The sequence below is a fragment of the Falco punctatus genome (genome assembly GCF_963210335.1).
Source record: "Falco punctatus genome assembly, chromosome: 11".
Classification (NCBI taxonomy): domain Eukaryota; kingdom Metazoa; phylum Chordata; class Aves; order Falconiformes; family Falconidae; genus Falco; species Falco punctatus.
In genome coordinates, this window is record NC_137591.1 from 18305175 (window position 1) to 18327122 (window position 21948).

The following is a 21948-nucleotide window of genomic DNA, read 5'->3' on the forward strand; positions in this document are numbered from 1 at the left end:
TTATATGCTGTGCATTGTTGTCTCTTTCACTTGTTTTTTCCACAATTACTTCTAGTGTAGCTTTTGACTACTGAGAACTGGAAATACCCGGTTTAACTATTTCTAAGTACAGCTAAGTAGTTTGCATAATTTTTCCCTAAATGTGGTAACTTAACAGAAGTAACTGTACCATTTATTGTGGTCATTATGGGGAATTTTTTTCGAAGTTTCATCATATGTAATTTGTGTATCTTTCTGTTGGAGAACCTTTGTGTTAATTTGTAGCCATCGCTACAATACAGGTGGTGGACAGAGAGTGGACAGAGGTTAGAATGTAAAGTGCTTCTGACCTCAAATGTGACCCGATTTGCTCTTCCAGTGATCTACTGCAGAACTGGGGAAAGTGAAAGTATTATGGAGGAATACTTGATTTAGATACTAGGCCACTAGAAAGTCTAGTAGCAGTCAACTCCAAAGAACACTGTGTATTGTAATCATTTAGCTGTTGCCTTTTAGCATAGCTTAGAGTGTATTGTGAGGAAAGAGAGGCAACTGAGTAGTACTTTGACTTTTTGTCTTACATGGCTTAGATGTTTTCATTTTAAAAAATTGGCATGATGTAGACTTGATTGTTGTACCTGTAAGTGTTAGCTTGGAACTGAAAGTTAGCATGGGTTGGTTGAAAGATGTGTTAAGGCTGCAGCTGGTTGAACAGTATCTCTTTTTGATATGTAATCTTAAAATAACAAAGTTCTCCTCCCTAGATCTGTAAACCCTCATTCTCCTGTTCTCTATCTTAGGGTTGGGATTAAGATTCAGATTTGCATTACTTTTAAGGTGTAATCTCCCTATCTGCTTTACAAGATGGTCACTCAACAATCTATGTGTTCTATTTGTAGATCTTTTGCCCTGCAGGAGGAAGATGCTGATCTCTTCCCTAACAACTTAACAGGAACTATCAGTGTTCTAGAAACTGGCGAGAGCTTTAGGATGAGAACTTCTTTGCAGTAGTTAAGAAAACTGAGAATGCTGTCCAAATTTCTGCAAGTGGTGGGTTTTTTTGTCTTTGTCTATGGTTCCTTTACTAGTTGGAGAGAATTAAGTTGCTCCTAAAGCTAAAATAAGCCCTTTCCCTAAGATCAGTACTTTATTTCCATTGTTGACACTTTATCCACTGTGACCTCAGGATCTTTGAATCCTGAGCATTCTTGACTTCACTGACAATCTAAAATACATTATTGACGACTGTTATATACTGACAGTTCTCACCTATGAAGTGTGTTAAGCGATAGTTTAAGCTTAGATGACAAATTGGGGGTGGAAACAACTGGTTATAATGGACGAAATTACCCTTTTCTATAGGCTTAGAAGGAACTTTTAATGGAGTCCCTGGGTCCCTTTTGTAGCTAATGTTTCATCAAATTAAATTAATTTCCTACATCGGTGACAAAGTATGGAAATAATTTCAGAGGGAGTGGTAGCTACCCATCCCAGATGACACAGATTCTTGCTAAGCTGCCCCCCACTCCCGGTTAATCCAAACTGAGTGGAGATTGCATTTGTTTGTTTCAGAATCTCAGAAACAAAGACTACAGTTTTAGGCAGTTCTGGGTGAAGGTGCCTGCTGGAATACACAGGTATATTATTTACACATCCCTGCTAAGTGATGTTTCCAGTTTCCTTTGCATTCACTGAAGACCAGCGATGTGCTGCCAACTTCCTGACTGTTTTTAAGTGTTGGTTGCAGTAACACAGGCCTTTTCCTAGATCATAGAATGGTTTGGGTTGGAAGGGACCTTAAAGATCATCTAGCCAACCCCCCTGCCATGGGCAGGGACACCTTCTACTTGGCCAGGTTGCTCAAAACCCCTCCAACCTGGCCCTGAATGCCTCCAGGGATGGGGCATCCACATCTGCTCTGGGCAACCTGTTCCAGTGTCTCACCACGCTCTTAGTAAAGAATTTCTTCCTAATACCTCATCTAAATATATCCTTTTTCAGCTTAAAGCTATTCCCCCTTGTCCTACTGCTACCTGCCCTTGTAAAAAGTCCCTCTCCAGTTCTCTTGTAGGCCCCCTTTAGCTACTGGAAGGCTGCTGTAAGGTCTCCCCAGAGCTTTCTTCTCCAGGATGAACAACCCCAACTCTCCCAGCCTGTCTTCATAGGAGAGGTGTTTCAGTTCTCTGGTGATTTGTGGCCCTGCTCTGGACCTGCTCCAGCAAGTCCCTGTCCTTATGGGGCGGGCCCCAGAGCTGAACAGAGTACTCCAGGTAGACTCTCGAGACTAAACAAAAGATCAGTGGAAAACTGGACTTGAAATGTAGTTGTTTATGGTTCATGTTCCAGATAATGACTGGTTACTAATGGTAGCTCTTGGAGGGTCATTTAATTAGGGAAAAGCAATTGGATGGAATTTGGGCAGCTGGTGGGTGTAGGTTCCATCTTGGAACCAGTATTGAGAGGTTTGATAAAGGAATTTTGTGGTTGGTAAAAGTGGTATCAGGTGATGCCAAGTATTTCACAATGTTTAAAAACACCTGTTGGGAGTAAAAAAGGCTGTCCTAGATGACAGGCAAGATCCTTCTCCAGTCCTGTTCCTCCGGTGCATGCACTGTAGAACTCTTTTTAGTGTCTTAGGTGGAATCAGCAGAAAGAGGTATGGTACTTCTGATCTGAGTAGCCAAAACTGCATGGAACGTTTCAGGTGAGGATTTACTTTGTGCAAGAATTGCAAGAATTTACTTGCAGAGCAATAGTAACACTATTCTATTTCTGTTGGAAACACCTTGCTGCATTTTTAATCTTTTGCAGGACACTGCTTAATGGTGTGTTGGTTCATAGCTGTGCTGAAGAAATACATGCAACTAGTCTCATGTTCCAACTACCTCTTTCTGGAGCTAGAAATTAAATCGTTTTGATTTGAGAAATGTCGAAAAAATGTGCCGTAGGTTTTTGTGGTTTTGCTTGTTTAGGGTTGAACATGCAAGGTAGCAAGTACAGTAGAAATACAGGCATTAATCCTTGCAATTTACACATACTGAGTAACTACCATGTGTGTGTTCGTATGTGTACTGCAGCCCAAATGCACTGGGCTTTTTATATACAATTATTTTGCTTCACAGTATAACTGTAGAATGACTGGCATCACACTGATGTAATATTTGGCTTGTTTTCATGCAATGCAAAGGATTGAAATCTTGAAACGAGCTTGTCGATTCTCTTGCTTTTGCTTTTCCCGCATTGCTTACAGTTAAGAATAAATTAAATTGGTTTTCAGCTTGCTGAAATATTAACTACACCTGCACATTTTCTTTCAGTCTTCTGCCAACAGACTTTGAAAATAAAAACCCAAGAACAAAACAATGAAGCTTTTCTTTGAATGCCAGTCTAATCTTCCAGTATTTTTCAGATGCTGTAATGCCTCCTGCTTCTCTTAAGCAGCATTAAAAGAGGATCCATAGCTTTTTCTTCTATAAGTTATCCTTCCACTAAATGAAGTCCTCACCCATTCAGCTTTTAGGATTATAGGGAAAAACTTTATTGTAAGGAATGCCCATAACCATCAGAGTTGGGTGCCTCCTAGATACTTCCTCCCAAGTTAAAGCAAAGAGAGGCTTGGTAAGATCCACATAGTTTTGGATCTAGATCCTGCAATGAAGTTTGTCAAATCATGTGAGAGGATTGAAATTTTACATCAAGTTTGTTAAGTACAAAAATGAACAACACATCTGTGTAATTTGTTTTTAAGTTAATTTTTAAAATTGTCCTAATGTTTAGGCTTACAATATTGTATTTGTAAAATAACTATAACTGTATAACACTACTATGTCCTGCAGCTCCATTCAGCTGTCTTTAAAGACATTTGGCTGGTTTTAAATACAGCTAGCCAATGAAAAAGCCTTTCTGTATAAATAAAAATGTGTATAAATTGAAGTCCAACATCTAAAACAAAAGAGCTTCTGATTCTACTCTACAAATCTAAGCTTTCCTTAACCCATCCTTTGGTACTTCAAAGCTGATGCCCACAGGAAAAGTAATAAATACCTAGAGGGTGAACTGGAGCATCAAAATCTGCTGATGCAAAAACATAAAAGAGAAGACTTCTTAACAAGACCCTAAGACCCCCTACTATCCTGTGATTCTGATTTAAAACAAAGTTCTGCCTGTATGCAGAAGTGTGGTTGGTTTTTTTCTTTTTTTTTCAGGGTTGAAGAATACAGTGTGTTACAGGAGAACAAGGAATAACTAACCTGCTTGCCTTGGTGGTCCCCTGCAGGTCAAACATTAGTCTTCACATCGAATGTGCCTGTTCTTTTTGTGGAGACTTGCCATCTTCCTCGTGGACACCAGAGCATGCGCATTCCAAACTGTTTCTGTGTTTATAGGGTTCTCAATATCCCCAAAGCTGCGAAGGAGGGTAAGTCAGGAATGTTGGGAGTTTTTTGTGGGGTACCAAAACTGCTAAGAATGAATAATACAGTGGCAGGATGAATGTATAATTGTGAATAATCACAACTTACTGCATATTTAAGTGAATGTTTGTCAAAAGATTGAGCAGAACAGCTGTATGGACTTGGGAAAAGAGCTGCAAGTGTCGATTAAAAAAGGGCATCTTGGTTAATGTACAGTTGTTTTCAGCCTTCTTGCTTCAGAAAGGTCATAACATGTCCTTTATCACCAGCTAATAACAACATTGTGGTCCAGATCCTTTTATTTTCTTTTGTTATCAGTCTGTAAGGTTGCTGTATCATTAAACCATCGATCAGTAAGGTTCCTTCAAGAGTACTTGTAAGTCTCTCTTTCTCTTTTCACACTGAGATGACTGAAACATGTTGGAGCCTGTTTGAATTTCCCAGGACATAGCTAAGGTAAGCGTGTAGCTACTACATATGTGGCAGTGGACAATTTACAGTGGGCAGTTAAGATCCAAATGTGCTTTTTATTGTCTGAATATTTTACTTTGCGTTAAAGGCATCCATCTGGAAGCTAATTACTCTGAGGGAGGGAACTGTGATGGCAGATCAGCAATTTGTTTAGCTTGCAGTCACTGTTTACCTGGAGTACAGTGGTGTATTCTGTTGAGGCCATAGATTTATAAGGCTGGAGAGGACTGCGGTAATATCAGCTGTGCTTTGCTTCCTGATCAAATGCCTTTTTGTTGGGCTAGAGTGTGTATTTTGGAAAGCTAATTTGTTTTAACTGTTATTATTTGGACAAGGGTGAATCTTATGCAATCTCTGCCACATTTTATTTTAAAAGCCTAAAACTGATTTTATTGGCATAGTGTGGGGTTTCATATGGCATTGCCCTGTTTTTCATCCTTTGTGTCTGTTGCTGTAAACTTTTTGGTTTTGTTAGTGCTAAGCAACACAGTCGTTAAATGCCACAGCAAACAAAAAAAAAAAAAAGCAGGGGGAAACGATCCTCCTGAGTGCTAAACAATCTGTGATGTTACATGGGCATCTTCTCCCTCAAAAGACTGGCAAAACTATAAGGTTATGAGAACTGAGTTCTCTGCCAGAATCAGCCATAGGTTTCCCCCCGTGTCTCTCTTATCTTTAGAAAAAGTGAATAGTGAGCTCAGGTGTTGTGAGGTTAAGTCAGTATTCAAGAAGTTTAGTTATCCGTGGAGGGAAAGATATTTCCAATTTACTTAAAGGTACTATTGCTTGCAGTAGAGCTCAGCCCTGGGCAGGTGTAGTTACCTTCCTTAGCTGTGAATGTTTGTCTGGTAACAAATATGGTGCCCTTCCCAGCCGGAGGGGTGCTTTGTCTTGTGTTCTGCTAGTTCTCTATGTGGAAATGTACAGAACGTGAGGTGGGGTCAAGCAGGGCTGAAGGTCTCTAAGGCGTAATACACTACTGAACTCTCTCTTGGTAAAACATAATTATCATGTGAAATGGGTATGTATAAAGGTTGTTAGCCTTCCTACTTCTGTGCCCAGTCCTTAAATACTTTGTTATAAATGTTTTTCAGTGAAGGGTTTATTTCTGCCGCTGAAATTCCTTTGCGCCTTTTCAAGACTATGAATGTTTCTATGTAACTATGTGCATAAATACATCAGCAACAAAAGGAGGGCTGAGGAGAATCTCCATCCTTTACTGGATGTAGGGGGAAACAGTGACAAAGGTTGAAGAAAAGGCCTCCTTTTCTTAATGGCTTCTTTGCCTCAGTCTTTAATAGTAAGACCCAGTTGTTCTCTGGTACCCAGGCCCCTGTGCTGGAAGACAGGGATGGGGAGCAGAATGAAACCCCCATAATCCAAGGGGAGATGATCAGGGGCCTGCTACACCACTTAAGACACACACAGGTTGATGAGGCTGGATGTGATCCACCCAAGGGTACTGAGGGAGATGGCAGAAGTGTTCACTGAGCCAGTTTACCAGCAGTCCTAACTAACTGGGGATGTCCCAATTGACCAGAGGTTAGCAAATGTGATGCCCATCTACAAGAAGGGCCAGAAGGAGGAGGATCTGTGGAACTACAGACCTGTCAGTCTGATCTCGGTATTGGGGAGGGTTATGGAACACTTCACCTTGAGTGACATCCTGTAGCATGTGCAGGACAACCAGATGGTCAGGCCCAGCCAGCACAGTTCTATGAAAGGCAGGTCCTGAAAGGTGGCGAATGGAGTTAAATACAATTGGCAGCTGGTCTGGAGTGGTGTTTCTCAGGGGCCAGTTCTGTTTAATGTCTTTATCAATGATCTGGAGGAAGGGATCAAGTGCACCCTCAGGAAGTGTGCAGGTGACACCAAGTTGGGCAGGAGTGTTGATCTCCTTGAAGGCAGGAGGCTCTGAAGAGGGGTCTGGGCAGGCTGGATTGATGGGCTGAGGCCAGTTGTATGAGGTTCAACAGGACTTAGTGCTGGATCCTGCATGTGGGTCACACCAGCCCCACACAACACTACAGGCGTGGGGCAGAGTGGCTGGAAAGCTGCCTCGTGGAAAAGGGCCTGGGGGTGCTGGTTGGCAGCCGGCTGGGCATGAGCCAGCAGTGTGCCCAGGGGGCCAAGAAGGCCAGTAGCATCCTGGCTGATACAGTGAGGCCAGCAGGACTAGGGCAGTGATTGAGGCACTAGTGAGGCCACACCTTGAATCCTGTGTTCAGTTCTGGGCCCCTCACCACAGGAAAGACATTGAGGTGCTGGAGCGTGTCCAGAGAAGGGCAACAAAGCTGGGGAACGGTCTGGAGCACAAGTATTACGAGGAGCAGCTGAGGGAACTGGGGGTGTTTGGTCTGGAGAACAGGAGGCTCGCAGGATCTTATTGCTCTCTACAACTACCTGAAAGGAGGTTGTAGCGAGGTGGGTGTCAGTCTGTTTTCCCAAGTAACGAGGACAAGAGGAAACGGCCTCAGGTTCTACCAGGGAAAGTTTAGATTGGATATAAGTAAAGATCTCTTCACCAAAAGGTTCGTCAAGCATTGGAACAGGCTGCCCAGGGAAGTGGTTGAGTCGCCATCCCTGGAGGTGTGTAGATGTGGCGCTTAGGGACATGGTTTAGTGGGACTTGGCAGTGCTATGTTAATGGTTGGACTTGATGATCTTAAAGGTCTTTTCCAACCTAAGCTACTCCATGATTCTGTCAACGGCATGATGTGAAATAATGTCATATTTGCTATGTGCAGCAATTACAATTTTAAAAATATACCTCTTTCCATCTACTGCTTGTCTGAAGGTAAAACCTTCTGTAGACTGCACTGCTACAGTGCGCAACAGTCCTAATACTGGAGTTCTCAACCCGCTGTGTACCAAGGGGTTAATTTGTTTCCATCACCGGGGATTTGAATTGCTCGTCAGTGCTGAGGTCACTGTCACTGTTAAATGACAGATGTCTTTCTGAAAATCCCTTGTATCTTTCCTTGTGATGTAAAGTTCAGTGACTGCAATAACAGGGTGTTGTTCTTTAATAACTGTTAAATTTATTCTTTAGAGAATTTACAAAGATGTCCTATTGCTCTGGGAGAGCTCCCTTGATGCTGAACTCTGCGTTTTCTTTTTGCATAATGCCTACAGATTTAGAGCCACTGTACTCCCAGTTGTATAGCTTCTGTATCCCTTGTTCAGTGCTGCTGAAATACTCGTAAATCTCCTTTCTTCTAGTGGCTTTGTGCAGCAGCTGGGGTATGACAATAAGGTCCCTGATCTATAATTCCAGACAGCCCCGGAGGGTGAGCAGATCGACCAATCCTCATCCCCAACGTAAGCCCAGGGAACTCACAGTCCCTGGGAGGTAGTTGTCTAATGCTTTCTATTTGTATTCTGCATGAAACTCTTCTTGATGCTGGACTGTTGTTCACTTAGAGAATTATCCAGTGCACAGTATATAAACTCCCACTAGAGATTGAATGCATGTAAATAAAGCATGCCTTAAGTCTAGCATAATGTAACTTTAAGTGAGAAGAAATAGACTCAATCTAAGCACCTTGTAAGGCTGCATTCACTGCTCAGACCTGCACAGTGCAGTCATAATCTGCATTTCTATGTCACATGGATAAGAGGTAAGGAGGACAGCTGTATACGTTTTCTAATTCCACGGATTTCCTGGCTTTTTATTGAATTTGATGAGAATACAACTCTGACTTTTAAAAATAACAGCTGTTTTTGAAATACTCTTGCGAAATAGCAACATTCACATTGTAACAGAGAGAGACATAGTTTGAAAAATGTGATTGATTGATTGACCTTTACACTATACAAGCCTCATGAAAATGTTACTTAGTGTTTTCACACCACCCAAAAGCCTGGCAGGCATTTCGGAGTACAGACAGAAGATGATCCCTGCCCTGCAGCCTTTGCAATCTCATCGTAATCTCTAGCTGTATTCACTTCAACTATATTATTTTTGCAACTTACATGTCTGTATAGCAGCATTGACATTTATTTTGACTATAAATTATTTAGAAAGGATCTGCTTGAAAACTAGTACTTATTTTCCCATAAACCTCTATCATCTGTTTTAAACCTTGAGATTAATGAAGTGTAAAGGGCTATTTTTAAATGCAGGGTGTTACACGTATGCTACCAGTCTTTGATTGTACTTGGCTTATCCAAGCAGGTTTTAATGCTGACACAATTGTCAAGCTAATTTTATTCTCTGCATCAACTTTAAAGGAGATTAAACTGCTTCAGTTCTGTGATTTGCTACTTGCCAGAGAAATATATCCAGTATCCAGAAAACAGTTGCATGTTTGATAGAAGTAGTGTGAAGTCCCCATTGCATTGAGGACAATGACAAAGTTTCCATCAACAGCAACACAGCCAGGGTAGCACCCAGCCTGATGTTCTAAGGTAAGAGTATTGGGTGCTTCATCAACACTACTCTTACAAAACTGGTAGTTCTTCAGATGTTATAGAAACACAATTCCATATGTGCTCTGTGAAACCTAATCCATAAAGAAAAGAGGGAACCTCAATGGAACAAGGTTATCTTACTTTCCATCTATAATTCCACATTGTCAGTTCTTAAGAAAACACACAAGAAACTAGTCTTCTCTCCAGCTCCTCTACAAAGGCAATGGGACAATGGTCCGTCAGAAGAAAGAATAACTGACAGAGGATAAACCAATGGAACTTTGAAGTCATATTTGACTTGTATTTCAGTCTTTTTTGTCAAGATAGCTCTACATTTATGGCCTTTAGTCTGTCCCCTCAGATGAGAATTCAGGAAGGCAGAGAAAATTGTTAAAAGCCTTAAGTGTCTCTGTCCATAGAGACTCTTATTTTTTTATTTTAAACAAAGGATTCAGTTGCCCAAATTGAATATGGAAGCATATAAATTCATCTCTAATAAACTTGGATTTGTACTGAAAGAGTTAAATAGTAGCCTGTTTGAATTAAAGTGGCTTTTGTTATCAGATTATCTGAATAAGGGATATTTCAGGCTCTGAAAGTAAATTAAGATAATCATTGACTCTTTAGTCTTGCTTAATTGCAACAAAACCCGGTAAGCACAAAGTTCTAGTGAATGTAAGAACACGTACATAAAGCAGTGTTCAGAGCACGCAAAGTTCTGTGCCAAAGCACTGTGGGTTGCTAATTACTTTTGCATGAGAGCCAAGCACTGTGCTTGGTGAGAATCTGGACATTGTAGGTTTACAATGTTTATGTAAGTGTTTGATGTAATTAATGTAGTCTTGGTTAGCTAAAATGAACTTTGTGTCAACATTAATTTGTATTTGTTTTATCCTTGCTGCTCTCAAGAGGTTCCTTTTAGTTGGATGTTCATGATAGTATGATTTTGGGGACATTAAATTTGGCCAAAATAAGGAAAGACTTTCAAGAAATAGATCTAGGTTGCTTCCATTTCACAGATTTTATCAATCAGACTTTCATTTTGACTTTCTTATGAAAAATGCTTACAAGGACTTTACCAATTAATTCAATTACATGCTAAACATTTTTCTTTATGGTTCAGAGTCGTTTTCAAAATGGTCAAAATAAGCATTTTGAAACAAGATGTAAGATACCAGTTAATGCAGGAAGCTTTAAATGCAGCAGGATTTGTTTTTGTGAAAGCTTTATTCTTGTAAAGAGATGTTACTTCAAGCAGAAACCAACAACTTCCTGCTTTACAGAACTTGTGGCTGTCAGAATGTGAATTTTGCCTGATATTTTTCTGGATGCTGTAGCCTTTACTACTACTCATCCATATCATAAATACTTACTTTATTTCCTTGAAAGTATGCTGAGGGAACATGGCAAAATTGGAGGCAGCTGAATTCTGTGTGTTTGCTAGGATGTTATCTTTTCATTTCCTCTTTGATCTATTCTGAATCTTTTGTGTCTTGAGCCTGTAGAGTGTGCCGTAGTAGTACCCCTATCGTGGTAACTGTTCTTTCTTAGGTTGTTAATTCTTAGGTTGATATCAGTATTGTAAATACAGCTTATTTTCCCTTCTGCCTTTCTGATAACTTCTTTCCTTATCACATTTGTTTTACCACTCGTGGTCTCTAATTTCTTATCAAAGTGGTAAGGACGTTATATACAGGACTGATTTCTTCTTCTCCCCCTCCCCCCAGTTGTTCATTCACTTTTTTCCAGCCTTTGAATCAATGATAAATGCTGCTGGAAGCAAAAGTATGGACAGAGGCAAGTACGAATCTTTGGAAGAACATACAAAAGGAGTTATTCTTTAGGTCCTCAAACTTTTCTTAGTTTTTTCCTAGTATTGTTTTAATGTAGAAGCTATATTTAAATCCAGATGCAATTATAGTACTGAACACTTAAGTCCAGACAGATCCAACTTCAGTGTACGTTTCATTGCAGAAGCTAAAGTGCCTGAGATTTTAAGTGACTGTAATAAAACACTGCAAAACAAGAATGCAGGGTTGCATGAGCACTTTCATTTTGATTCAGATTTCTGCTCACTTCCTGTAAAGAGACTCTTAAACTGTTTTGTTCCTGGGACCCATATTGTCTTTCCAAATGGAGCTTCGTCATAAATTCTTTTTTTTTTTCCAAGATCATTGGAGACTTCTTTTTTCCGAACATAAAAAAAGTAATCCTAATTATATGGGGCTTGATTTTTATTTTTTCCTAAGCCAATATCCGTATTTTGTAAAATTATTTTAGACTTTATTGGCAGACTGTCATAAAACCAAGCTGATCAGTCTTTTTTAACATCACAGGAAAAGTATACAAATGCAGAATGTTTGTAAGGTGTTTAGTGATATTCCCAAGAAATATTGTTGAACTTGCATGATGGAGTGCAATTGTGATGATACTGCTATAACATCCTTAACTGTGCTCATAAAACTTGCTGTATTTGTTCCTTTCCTCTGAGTGGGTCAGGAAACACCATAAGCCCTTCACAGGAGAACAGACTTCAGGTTGCTCTGATTCTATCAGTGGAGATAAAATACTTCCTTAAAATCATAGGGGTTAGGTCCTTTACATTGACCTCTCAATTTGAAGAGCTTCTGTTGGCTGGGGAGAGGTTGCCTAAAGGAGTTTTTGTTGTGGTACTTCTAGTTTGTGATTTGTTTGTCTGCGATCCTGGGAGCACTGGTAGTTAACAAAGCAAAACCAAACAATAAAACCCCAAACCAAACAAAAATCCCCCACAAACCAAATGCCAGAAAGGTGGTATGAGAGGGATATAAGACTTTAGAAGTAACTGAATAGGTGTTGAGGGTTCTTTGCTTGTATTTAGTTGTCCCAAAGACTTCTGATGTCTTCTAGAAATTTGTTAATAATGGTTAAACATCGTACTTGGATAAGGAAATTATAGAAGTTCGTAAAGCAGCTTGAAAGTGTTTTGAGATTCCAAGAGAGAGACTCTACCACAGAATTATGTTTTGTTACTATCATGACTTAATAACCCCAGGACTTCTGTTTAAATACAGTACCTACTGTGTACCTGTGTTCTCTTGTTGAATAAGGTATTTTCATTTAATTCCTTTTACATGTGTAAGAGGTAATAATTCAGTGGTTCAGTCCTTTTATTTCCAAAGTGTCTGTCCGTGGTTTCTACACAAAAATTATTTTCTGGTATGTGACACTCATCTGGTTTTCAGTTCCTCTTGAAAGCCTTGCTCTTCCCCCCCTTTTTCTGGGAAGTTCACAGAAAAAAGGAGTTACTTTGTTGTTCTTTAAAACAAACTGAAGATTAAAAAAAAAAAACCAAAAACCCAGTGAACCCAACAAAGTCTGAATTGCAGAGTCTGCCTGGCTATGTCTTGAGGCTCTATAATGGAGCCCACTGGTGTAGTTTCTTTGTAGCAGTGTGGTTAATAAAATGAGATCCCAGGTGAACTTCTTGGCGGCTTTTCATCCTGTGTGGGGGTAGGCAGCAGAGCCTGGTGTAATTCTGAGGTGATCAGTGTTGATTTGTTAGCTTTGCCAGGGACTAGAGCCTAGACTGTGACTGAGAAAAGGACTTCTCACTCTCTGGATAGCATATGCTCTTCTTACATCTTTATAAGCTGTCTGGGGCAGGAGCTGTCTGTGTTCCTGCCAGGCTTCTCAGTTTTGCCATAAACCCCAACAAAAGATAACTTTTTCTCTCCATGCAGATTCCTTGATTTTTGGTAACAGTCAGATCTGAAAAGTTGTTAGTATTACTGGAATAAAACATGCTGGAACAACCAGGAATGGGGTCTCCTGTGTGAAGGAGGGCTTTTCTTAGAAGAATAGTAAATCAAGGCTATATTTAAAAAGGTTTACTTGCCTTATTCTACTTCACACTGGCTTTCAAAGAATAGAATTAACAAAGTGGGTCTTACTCATGTATTTATATTCTTTAGATGCAAACTCTTCATTATGTTTTAAGGTTAATGACATACTCTAGGTGTTTGACCTGGTGTGCTATAATGTGTGGTACAAGTTGCCTGAGTAATCTGTCATATTTTAGGACTTCATTAAAATGCAGTGGACTTTGTTGTGTTCCGTGTGGGCTTACTTTTGGCTGGTGGCTTCAGTTACCAAGAAGTGAGGTGGGAGTAGGGGAAAGTGTCTCCTTAGCTTTTAATTTCATATAAGCAAAACGTGATTATCCTATTTGATTTTAACTGTCATGATATTAAGGACATTGTCTTGATCTCTCTGTTTTGTAGAACCAACTGGGGACATGGGAAGTATTCATTGAAAGCTCTTACCACTCTTCAATGAGAAGACGGATGGTTACTGGGGGTTCAGAGAGGTGGTTGGGGTTTTTTTCCTGGTATTTTAATTAAGTGGGCATTAAGAGAAACCAGTGAACAAACTGCAGGTTTAAAAAAAGAAGGGTAAAACTTTGTTGCCATCTAAATTAACAGCGCTTGATGTGAGTGCTGTAATGACTGTGCTGATTCTCTGGTCACACGTGTTTAGCAGAAATGCAACTTGGATTTCTGATGGAAGAAGGGAAGTAGAGAGGATTTCTTTTGTTTCACTGATTTCAGTCATAGATGTTCAGCAATTTGTAGTGCAACAGAAAGAAAATCTGCTGAAGCAGGGGCTCAGACTGATTCCTTCTGCTTTGTTTTGCAGGTTTTTCCTTTTATAACGGAGCAAACCAAGCCCAGAATGTTTGAGGATGGCCCGTAAAAGGAAAGGGACCATACACCCCTGTGAGAGAAAGCAGAGGCAGAAACCTGGCTGTTGTCCTGCACGCACTGAAGACTAAACAAAAAAGAGATGGAGTGACTTTGGTGTGAGGGAAGCCACGCTGGTAGCCCCAGTAATGGATGATTAAATGAGCGAGTGATTCTGGGGCAGTGCCTTCCAGCTGAATATAATTAAAAGCCTTTAGCAATCATTCTTCCCATGGGTGGTTTTGCATTCCGTTTTTAATCATAAGCAAAAGAGCTGGTTGGCTGTTTTTTGTTGTATTTTTCAAATGGCATTCCATCATTTAAGCTCAACGAATGGGGACAATAATTGTAACTGATTTTGTGCCTAATCAGGACATATCATGTAATTGTGGCTGAATTCCGAGCTCTTTTTAGTATTCTGTGGAAGTCTGGGACTTTGAACATAGTTCTGATTTTTCTGTCTTCTCCCACAGTCTGGAAACTGACAGGTAGAGGGCAGCAAAGTTCCATATTTTCTTTTTAGTTGAAACCATTTTTTTATTGAAGTGGTTTTTATCAAGCTAAATAATGATCATGTCAGTTAGATGCATTGGTTGATGATCTGAGTGGCTCAAAATTAATATAAAATTTTCAATTAAGAAAAAATATTTACTAAAATACAAATAAATTTAAAAGAACCTGGCCTGCAGTACGATTTAACTGGTTGTGAAGCAGCTGGAATACAAGGGGGAAAAAAAATCATTTGCAAAACCAACTGAAGAGCGGCTTTTAACATCAATAGTGAGAAACTTGTGCTGGTTTATGCCAAAATCTGTAATTACAGACCGCATGCTGAATTGTATAAATGGAAACAAAATGAAATCTCACACAAATATCTCCTGCTTAAGGAAGAAAAAAATGAAAGGGAGTCTTGCATGCAGCTCTGGATTGATTTTTGGATAAATGCCCCATCTTTGCCTCATTTATCTCACAATGGGAAACTATTCATATTACTCAGTGGTGACACTATTCCCCTGTGATTCTTTAAGTGTAGTTATGAAATGATGGCACTGAGTTTGAAATCAGTTAGTCCTCCAGCATCAGTGTGAGCTGTAAACATTTCACAAGAGGAACAGGAAAAGCATTAAACCAAAAATGCAAGTGTAAGTGGAAGTTAATTCTTATGAGTTCACCCAAAAGGGAATACCCCATGCAGTACTTTAGCCATTAATAATGAATGTTATTCATTAATGCAGAAAGTGGAATTTACTTAGTTAAATACATTGGAACATATATTTTATCTTTCAGAGTGATTATAACGTTGTACTGTTTAGCTGGTACTGTTGCCTGGTACTAGTATTGCATGTGGCTGTACAGTGAGTGTGCAGGGAGTTTAGGGGACAATTTGAGCTCAAAGCCCTGGTTTAATAAGGAAAATCAGCGTCTGAAGCTGGCAACAGTCACGCTTTGTTGTGACTTTCTGTTCTGAAACGTACCTGCCATGTGTTTCATAGAAACAAACCCAAACCCCTCTATTCAAATGTTGTGGCCCTTTTACCTCTATTCAAATGTTCTGGTCCATTTTCAGAGTTCACTTTTATATCATGTAGATTCACTAAAGACAGAGAATTGCATAGGTATGTAAGGACTCATAGTGGCTCACCAGCTCTGAAATGTTCAGATTTTGTACATCCTGGTTGAAGCTGTCAGGTAAGGGGTAGTGCCTCAGTCTTGGCCTCTTTGCCCTCTGCACACTTACTAGCAACCCACACTTCCAGCTGTGTGTTTCTTTCAGTTACATCTCAGGTAGCTATTCATTTGGCGTCTTTGTTTGTAGTGGACTAAAAAGATGCAGGCAAAAAGTTTACAAAATGGAGAAATCGAGTGTAAGTTGGAAGGCAGTAAACATGAAGATGCTGTCTGTCCTTTGACCGCTTATTTCAGAGATAGAAGGTGTTTTGCAGGTTTAAATTGGGAGGTAATAATAAGATTCCTCTTAAAATTAATACAATATGTTTAAAACTATATTGGCACTTTGACAGAAACCTACAAAAATTAAAAAAATAATTTTTAAGTTATCTCATGTGCTGGGACTTTCACTGCTGTCAACAGGTGTCCTCTCTGAATGCCATGGAAAGCAGAATTTGGCTTCCTTGGTCTTACTGTGCTTCAGAGTTTGGATTGTGTTTTGTTTTCTCTCTGTTTTGTCCATTTGTCAGTGGCTCCTGGGGAACCATATTCTGTATTTAATTTTGAAATGCCCTTTTGAAGGACATCACATGAGATTTTCATTGTCTGTCTTCTGTATATCATTCCTCTTGCCTATTCTGGGTGAAACTGACCCCAGGTTATTGCAGACACCTTGAAATATCTCCTGTTTATTTAAACCAAGTTTTCAGGCATGTTACTTTAAACCCCTTCACATCTGGATAAACGAGTCTTAAGTTATGACTGTGTAATGTTTTTATGGTAGGTTTTAAAGTATCATTGTTTATTTATGGGAACAATTTCATGTAACTTTAGCATTATCAAAAATGAATACACATTTGTAAACGTAGTAAGTATTTAAGTATTGGAATAGGAATAGTGAGTGTTTAAGTATTAAAAAATTTATTGCATGTTAATTCTTCAAAGAAGTGACAAATATTTGGATCCGCAAAAGAAATCATAAGTAATTTAGTACATAATGAAGTCATTGAAAAAAACAACAATCCATTAATCAGAAAAATAACAGTACCTAATGGGTTGCATTTGTAGTGTGAAGTGTCTGAAACTTGAACCTTTATGCTGTAACAGCATAAAACAGCTCTAAGCCAAATTGGCTGTTTTAATTTCTGCATGGCTAACACTTAGGAAATATGATTAATAAATTTTTAATGCATGTGTTGTGTGGGGTGGGTTTTTTCTTTTTTTTTGTTTTGTTTTACAGAAGAGAGCGAGGAGGTTAAAGCAAGATTAAGCATTGCTGCTTTGAATATAAGGTAGGTCCAAGGCATACATTTTTGTGATCAAATTGTATCATCTCAAGATAAGCTAAATTGAAAGACTGAAATACCCTCTACTATGTAGCACCACAAAAGCATAGCTACTGTAATGTGCAAAATACTGCATTTTTCATTGGCAAGCTAAGTCTGTAGTGCTGCTGGTAAAAAACAGATTGACATTTGGTCATTATGTCTTATCAAGGGTGTTTTACTTGTAATGCTATTTGACAGCTATATTCTAGGTCTGACAGCATTGAACCAGCTTAATTCCCACTGAACTGCTCTAAATACGTGGTATTGCAATCAGTTTAACAACCCCTGGAGGCAATAAAAACTCTCCTTTGAACACACACAAGGGGAAGAAATCTAAGATTTATAAAGGGCAGCAAGTATTCAAGATAGGGGCAAAGTTTATGTGTGAGCCTATAATTGATGTTTCCTTTGTTGGAAAAGAAAGCTTGAGGATGCTTTAAGAATTAATCTTTAACAAGTTCTAATCTGCACTAACAAGATCTGCTCAAGATGAGTGAGAGAGAGATATGATACCAAGAGTTTTGTCAGGTTCAGCCAACGATAAAAATTCAAAGGTACTGTGTAGTTCAGGAACATTTCTGAGCAGATAAGGAAACTTCACAATTAGATGTGAAATCTGCTGGAGCTCTCTGCCGCAGGTGGATGAGTGCAGAACTTGTAACCTAGGCTGCTTTTTCTCTACTATATATCCAGGTTAGTGTTCCTATGGCTGCAAGCGCTTCCTGTTATCTACTGAACACAGATAGGTGGGAAGGTACTTCAACTTTGTCTGCTCCTTTCATTCTTCTAACATGTAATTTGGCAGATCAGGCAGTGACAAAACAAGGGTAGATGCTGAAGAGTTTATTAAATACTATCTTACCTTCCAAGGGATACCCAGTGCTTTAAAAAATACTGTACTGGGTATCCATCAATAAAATGTAGCTGCCACTAGGATGAAATATGTTATCTCTCTAAGAGGATATGCTGACAGTCAGGCTTTAGAAATAGGAATATAGAAACATTTTACTTAATTGCAATTGGCAAATATGCTTTACATCTTTATGTTCTGCTTTATGTCCAAAAGTCACTGTGAGGAATTTCTTAAAAGGCAAGTTGCAGCATTGTTGCAGAAAGATAACGGCCTTCTCTGGATTAACCGATACTTCTTTCACTAGCCCTCGGGACACAGAGGTCTCGTGTGAACGTTGCTGTCCTTGGCCTGCTTAGTCTATAAGATCTGAAGCGAGGTGTCAGATTGAAGGCCTGATTGTGGTCCTTACATAAAGGGAAGCAGAGACTGGGCCAGTGGAGGATGCTGACAGAGCAAGAGTGTGGGTTACTGTACTTCGGTAGCTCTCACAGTCCATCCAAAGAAATGAGAGTATTATGCAAAAATATAAACCCTGCCATCATTGTGTAATTTAGAAAGATACTATTAATGCCATAAGAACACGTCACTAAAATGTATACAAGAATCTTTTTCTTGCATATATAGAAAGAGTAGAAAGAGCGTTAGGGAAAAAGCTTTTCAGAGCCTTCCTGGCTTCCATTTGCAGAACTGCACAGTGCAGGATTAAAACATAAGAGAAGTCTTTGTGTTGCAGGTTACCACCTGGCCACAAGTTTTATATCTGTAAAGCATCAGTTGATACAGGGAGCCTGGATATAGTCTCTCTGGTGAGGGGATGAAATAGCAGTGTTACTGAAGAGGGCAGGAAATCTCAGGCTATCCTAACTTGTGAGATTAGCTCTAAATATGAAGAAAATGAGCATGTTTTCTTTAATACCAGAAAAAGTGGCTGATATCATAACATTGGACTGCAGAATTGTGCGTTAGGTGATGTCAGCTATTGCTGTGACAGGCAGCGGAAACTTGGATGAGTAGCCGTCAGGCTTCCCAGGCAAAGCTTCAGGCAGGGTGCAGGGGCATGGTGGACAGTGTTCCAGCAAGAACAGCTAGTTCTTGAATGCGCTGTTTTCCTTGTTCAGCACTGCTGTAGACTGATGTGAACAAGACGAGGTTCTAGTAATTTTCCATGTGGATTGTTTTTTTTTCTTCTTTTTTTCTAGAGGTTAGAGAAAATTTACCTGAAGTAATTTGTCTGTCAAAAATATTTCCTTATAGCTCTGGTGTAAAGATAGTCTTATTTAAGTAATCATGTCCTGTAGCATTTTTGTTGCAATAGTTGCAATTTGGTGCTGTCAGTCTGCCTCAGTACTGATCCATTTTCCTCCAGGAATGAAGGTAGCCGCCTTTTTAAGAGTTACATTAGCTGCCACCTGTATTCCTGTACCGGTTCGATTGAGTGTTTGTAATGGCAGGATAGGTGGTTGCTGGTTTGATGCTGTAACTGTTTGCATTTAATTTTTCTTAATCAACTATAAATCTGCTAGTCCAGAGAAAGGGTCATTACAGTATTACGGAAAGGCCACTTCAGTATCTGAGCAATAGCTTCTGTTTTAGTATGGAAAAGGAGAAGAAGGAAAATCCCTCTTGCCTGGGGAGAATAAGTGATAACTAGGCAGCATTTTTCTATGGTTAAACTGCTAATGTAACAAAGTACTTGCAAGATGCTACAAATAACTGGGCATATCTTCTAGGAATATGAAAACTATCTTTGTTCCCCATCATGTCAGTAGAACTTGGAGAGTTTTCATCAGATCAGGAACTATCAGGTGTTGATATCTTTTCATGTTCAGTTACATTTAATAGATATTGTCAATAGATACTGTATTCAAAGGTTTGACTGCATTCCAGCATGCCCTTGACCACTGTACTGCTTCCATTAGAAAAGCTTCTTTTCCCCTAGTATCATTTTTGGTTTTGCAGACCTTTAGTTAGGGAAGTGTTTTCATTTAGCTCATGTGCTTGTTGCTGGGTGGAGGGCTTCAATGTAAGCCCAATCGTGGAACAGTCTTGATCAAATCATTACCATGATTATCAAATACACTCTGTAATACAGTTGATTTCAGTTGGCAAAACAGGTGACCTGTTTGCTTTTCTGACTCCTTTTTTTAGTGCTCATACTTTACTTTCTGTGAGTAATCTAGCAGTGTAGTTCTCCTCATAAGCCTGTTTGTTATTATAAAATTTGCTAGATTATTTTATTCTCTTCCACTTTATGAAGCATTGCAGGCAGTAAAAAAGTTAAGAGCTAGGTGAATCAGTCTTCAGTCAAGTGCAGTGCCTTTGCTTTTCAAGTTGTTATTCTGGTCAGAAGACGAAGATCTTTTAAAATCAATTGACTCTGTGTTTATTGCCAATAGAGGGAAACTTTAAAACTACCAATACAGGCTAGTTTTAAAGGAATAAACTTCACTTCTTCCTTCTCTAATATTACAGCAGAAGTTCAGTTATCCCTTTCATTCCCAGTAGTTTTGCTTTACCCATATACATCCTACAGGAACAGACTGTCCCTTTCTACTTGACAGGAAACTGTATTAGCAAAGAGCAACTGTGGTACTGATACAAAATTTACTGTAAAGTACTTATTTTTATAATGCAGCACTTGCGTTATTCCAAAAGATTTTTGTCATCTTTTACTTCTTACTACTTAGTCAAAAAAGGAGGGGGTGGGGGGAAGCAGATTTTGAACAGGTCCCTACTCTATTAATGTGAATGAGGAAGGTTCTATCCTAAGTAATTAAAACCAAATTGAGTAGAGGCACTAAATCTTTGTCCCATAAATGAAGGTTTCAGTAGGTGAAATTGCATCTCATTGGTCATAGAATGAATTATAAATAAGCCAATGAATCCAGTGGATCATTTCAGATGACTAATCTTAGTCAACCAGGTAAGTGAAGATGGCTATAAATTGGGTTAATTACTGTAGCTTGAGTTTTAGCTCAACAGCTCTTAATTTCAACTTTCAAAGGCTACACAAACCAATTTTGTACTCTTAGATTATAATGAGCAGTCTTTATTCTTTAATCAGTTCATCCAGTATCTGGCTGTCTACTGTAACATTCCTTTGAAGTCTAGAAAGATCTAACATAATTGAAGAAATGTCTAACTACTTGACTCTCCTTTTTAATATAAAGGAATTAAACATTAATCAGACTTGTGCATCTCAATTAAGCCAATTAAAATTATCACAGAACATAGTGCACAGAGCAATAGGTAGCTTTAATGTTTGAATACATTATCAACTTTTACCTAATGTTCCTTATTTAAGATGTTTGTTACTCTAAAAGGAAACGCATGCAACCCATTAAAGAATGCTACCATTGTTTAAAAAGAGTTTGACTAACTTAATTCACTTATTGTAATTGCCTACATTTATGCACAAGATACGTTAAAATTTGTTGTGTTTAGTTAAAAGTAATGCCATGGATTACTTCAGGTCTTCCTACACCAATCTAATTTCCATATTTTGTGCTGATTTTTTGTAAGAAAAATATTATACAGTATATCTGAATTAATTTCTGTCACAGGGAAGTATGGCTTAGTCTTTACTAGCTGAAGTATATACACAAAGTCCATATAATTACTAATAATTTGTAACAAGTGTTAATTGATAAACAACTCCCTCTGGTAGCTTAATTAAAGCTGTAGGATAGCAAGGCGATTTACAACTGGGATTGATCTCAATTAGTCAACAAAATCTGTGTAGCCTGTTCAAAGAAGAAGGAGGAAATTTAGCCTAGTGAGGCTTTGGGGATTTTGTCTTGTAGTAGTCTTTTTTTTTTTTTTTTTTTTTTTTTTTTTTTTTTACAAGAGAAATAAAATCACAAAGTATAGTAATGTTTTCTGCAGTGATCTACCTACTGTATACTATGCTTCTCTTTTACGCTACCCAGCATTTGTTCTTTCATTTGTTTGTTCATTGTCAGGTTACAGAACAATATTCTAACATTTCTTTTCATTATACACAATGCGATGAAAAAGTCATTTCATACAGAGATGTACATTTTAGAATAACACCCCCAGGAGACCACAAACCAGAGAATGAAAAACATTTAAAATATGTCAGT

General features: G+C 38.9%; 1 long non-coding RNA gene across 1 annotated transcript; it reads left to right on the forward strand.

The window, feature by feature from the left end:
- Positions 1-9473: 9473 nt before the first annotated feature.
- On the forward strand, positions 9474-21677 carry LOC308071366. The gene is made up of 2 exons (XR_013931115.1): positions 9474-13626; positions 13953-21677. It is a non-coding gene; the product is annotated as an uncharacterized lncRNA (long non-coding RNA).
- Positions 21678-21948: the final 271 nt, after the last annotated feature.